The sequence below is a fragment of the Lissotriton vulgaris genome, chromosome 6 (assembly GCF_964263255.1).
Source record: "Lissotriton vulgaris chromosome 6, aLisVul1.2, whole genome shotgun sequence".
NCBI classification, from domain to species: domain Eukaryota; kingdom Metazoa; phylum Chordata; class Amphibia; order Caudata; family Salamandridae; genus Lissotriton; species Lissotriton vulgaris.
Genome location: NC_141694.1, coordinates 1,730,822,553 through 1,730,826,591, shown reverse-complemented (window position 1 = coordinate 1,730,826,591; position 4,039 = coordinate 1,730,822,553). Strand labels below are relative to the sequence as shown.

The window sequence follows — 4,039 nt, the reverse complement described above, 5'->3', positions numbered from 1 at the left end:
CATTTATTTTTGGGCACTTTTACGTAGCGCCAGCCTAGGGCAGTTTTAACCAGCGCTTGCATTGATGTCCTTATTTGTTGTTCTTTTCTCACAAAAAGGGATTTACAGCAAAAGGCATCAGTGCATTATGTGTGAATAGGCAAGATTCCCTTTAAAGACTGGCTATAAAAAGGCCCACTAAACAGTTTCAGTGCGAACCCTTGGATATCTCAGCATTGTCCGCTGGCCCACATGAACACATGGAGTCAAGATTTCATTCTTAGAGACTGCAACCGGGGGCTTTCTGACTGCTTAGGAACAAGCAGGCCTTCTAGTTTGGGATGACGCAATGTTTCACAATATGGCTGCCCAGTAAAAGAATGAAAGAGTATGGGAAAATATGTATACTACCCTGAACACTATGGAGAGAACTCTCTATGCTACAAATGGTGCTGCGTGATGTGAAGCAGGGACTAGTGGATGAGGTTAAAAAACACTGACCTTCTTCTCCTTGAATTCCCTCACAATCACCCTCCAACAGTGCCCCTCATATCTCCAAAGCCTCTTTCTAGCATGCATTTCATTGTTAGTAGTTCTAATCATTGTGCACTCACAATCAGGTCTGTGATCTGCATGGTACAAGTCAGTCACATGTTTTTTGCAGCAGGCACATTAACCCTCCGCGCTACTCTAGGATGAGCAGAACCTGCCTTTCAACAAAACTCCCTCTCTCCTTCATAAGCATTATTCGCCAGCTTTCTTGACATTTTTATTGTTGCCTGAAGACTGTTGGACAGCCAAGGAGATTTGCAGCACCTGGTTTTAACACCCAACGTTATTTATATTTAATGCAGTGCCCCCCTTCCCACAAGGTCTGTGCCAGGAGCTACTGCACCATCGCCCTAAAGCTGGCACTAAGTGAACACACACAGCAACACCATTAAAAAATGCGTCATGTGAAACAAAGAAAACGTTTAAAAAGCAGTTAAACAAGCATTTACAATGCAACGGTCTCGCCTTTGCAAACGTTAGAGCTATTGGCATTGTAAATGACAAAATTTTTATTTATGTGTTGGTTTTGAAAACAGATAAATAAATGGCATTGTCATTTACATTGCCAATAGCTTAATCTCTCGCAAATGTGAGACCTATTGCATTTGCACACACACACACACACACACAGCCACACACACAGCCACACACACACACAGCGCCACACACACACACAGCACCACACACACACACACACCCAGAGCCACACACACACACACACCCAGAGCCACACACACATCCAGAACCACACACACACACAGAACCACACACACACACACAGAGCCACACACACACACAGAGCCCCCCCACACACACAGAGCCCCCCCACACACAGAGCCCCCCACACACACAGAGCCCCCCCCACACACAGAGCCCCACACACACACAGAGCCCCCCACACACACTCACACAGACCCCCCCACACACAGAGCCCCCCCCCACACACACACACAGAGCCCCCCACACACACAGAGCCCCACAGACAGTTTTTGTTTTTAAAACATATAAATAAATGGCATTGTCATTTACAATGCCAATAGCTTAATCTCTCGCAAATGCGAGACCATTTGCATTTGCACCAACACACACAGCCACCCACACAAAGCCACCCACACACTCTTACAGAGCCACCCACAGTCATTCACATAGAGCCCCCCCACACACACAGAGCCTCCCCACACACACACAGAGCCTCCCCACACACACACAGAGCCTCCCCACACACACACAGAGCCTCCCCACACACAAACAGAGCCTCCCCACACAGAGAGCCACACACACACACACACAGGCAACAATGCGTCCTTTTAAATAGGTTTACAACTAACTTTTCGCTGCCCAGAAATCAAATTAGTTTCATAATCAATTCAAAGGTGTCCTAAGAACATCATTATCGCAGCAACATGCCCAGCCCATTTTCGCATCATTGGATATGACGTCAGGAAAGAGTGCCACAACTATTTAGTAGCCTTTTAAGTCTCTCTCAAAACCTGTGGAACGAATACGATACAGCATTTCCAGAAAATGTACGCTGCTATTTATCAAACAAAAACTCAAAGTGAAATGGTCAAATTATTTTTAAAGATGTGACGGGAGTGGGTCATGTAAATGTAAATGTATTTGAGCTTGTAAAGCGCACTGCTACCCGTAGGTTTCCTGGCGCTGTATAACGCTGGGGAACCCGTCCAGGCTTTCCCTGTGAGATGGTCCCTATTGGGCACCCCCAAGGTGAAGCAGGCATCCCTGGCATTGATGGGGCCGCTTGTGGAGATTAAGCAAGCTATTGCCCAGAGCTGCTGAGTGGGACCCATGGTTAGAGTGGCACCGAAGGCGAGATTTATCAAGCCCGCTGACATTGGCCCAACACCCTGCCGCGTCGGGAATTGAACCCTGGTCCCGGGCCGACCTCTGCTTCTGGGTCTGCCACCTCTAACCTGTGAGCCACGCAACTCCACGATGTTTTTGATAATCACATAACTGTCCTTTCCTGTTAGATATCTCAATGCAATTACAAACAAAAATACACTGGCTAAGACGGAGTCATTAGTTAGCGCTGCCAAACTTCTAGTCGGTACAAACATTTAGCAATGCAGACACGTATACACAGAGTGGAGATCAAAAAAGTTCGCCTGCGCGACACTGCTGCGCAGTGAACGCCAGGCGAAACCTAAAAAGGAGTAGTGAGAGTTTGAAAATCGAAATTATTTACCAACTTCATGCTGGGGTAACGCCTACGTGAACCCAGCTCCCATTCCAGGCGGAATGCAGGGCCGGCTCTAGTGCAGTGCGGCTGGTGCCACCGCACCAGGTGCTGATTTCTTGGGGTCGCCCTGTTTGCAAGTTCATTATGTTCTTTAAGCACCTGCCACAGCATTTCTTTCCTCCATTAATTACCAGGCCTCACAAAAATATCAAGATAACTGGTGTGATTAATTGGTTTCCTGGAGAGAGATCAGCGTTTTGTATAGTTGATGTTCTGATTTATGTGAAGTTAGTGCAGAGGTTTAATATGCCTGCCGCAAAGAACGTGTACCAAATAGATTACAGAGTGCATATAATGTAAACAGCTCAGCAGGTTATTGCTTTTAAAAGAGACATCCATTTGTTACTTGCAATTTATAACATAAAGTCCTAATATAGAACAGTGAGATATTCACTTTCCTCATAGAACTACATACACATCGCAGAGTATACATTAGAACATTGATTAATGTTGCATATAGTGTTAATTTGGGTGGAAATCGATTCTTATTATTAAAGAAAACTCCCAACTATGCTGTTCTTTTTCTACTCTGAGTTTGTGCTTTTCCACGCCAAGCACTCTTAAACTATACTGCCTACCAGTATGGGTGACATGTAACTCCTACAATTTTAGTCCTTTGCATTATGTAGCATTTCCTATACACTGATTTACACACGTATGATTGATTGTCTTTGTGTAATGTGTGTGTGATGCAAAGTGCTCTGACACCCTACACTGTTATGAGTGGCGCTAGTGCTTTAAATGGGCCGGTATACAAAACGTTACTGTGCCTTTCTTAGACCCAATTACGTAGTCTAACATACAAATCAGTGATAACAGGCCTATTACAATTTACTTTAGTTTACAAAGGGGGGAGCAATCCTCGAGTCATCCCGGCAGAGAAGGAATAGAAAGGCATTTGCTACCAGTGTCCAGGTAATCCATTAAAATGGCCAGACAGCGTAAAACGGACAGTATACATACCGGGAGGGACACACGCTGCTGTTCTATTTGTGCCCAGCGCCTCATTACACAGTAGAGCCACACTGAGGCCATTTCAACGCAGACAGCCATAATAGCCCGGTTATACTTCAAACTCCAGCAAAACTAAAACACAACAGGGCTAGTAACATGGAGGGTTCTGTCTGGGAGAACGATCCTGCTCTCCAAGCACTAAACCGAAGGGTTTCAAGACAGGATGGCGAAGATTCCCCCCGGATTTAACTTTGTCTCCTTCTCTCAGCTCTGGATACCATGTCTCACTCA

The 4,039-nt window shown here is 45.6% G+C and overlaps 1 non-coding gene across 1 annotated transcript; it reads right to left on the bottom strand.

Annotated features, from left to right (window-relative positions):
* Positions 1-1,864: 1,864 nt before the first annotated feature.
* LOC147709384 (small nucleolar RNA SNORD58) lies at positions 1,865-1,930 on the bottom strand. The gene has a single exon (XR_015297113.1). It is a non-coding gene; the product is annotated as a small nucleolar RNA SNORD58 (small nucleolar RNA).
* Between the last annotated feature and the right edge of the window lie 2,109 nt (positions 1,931-4,039).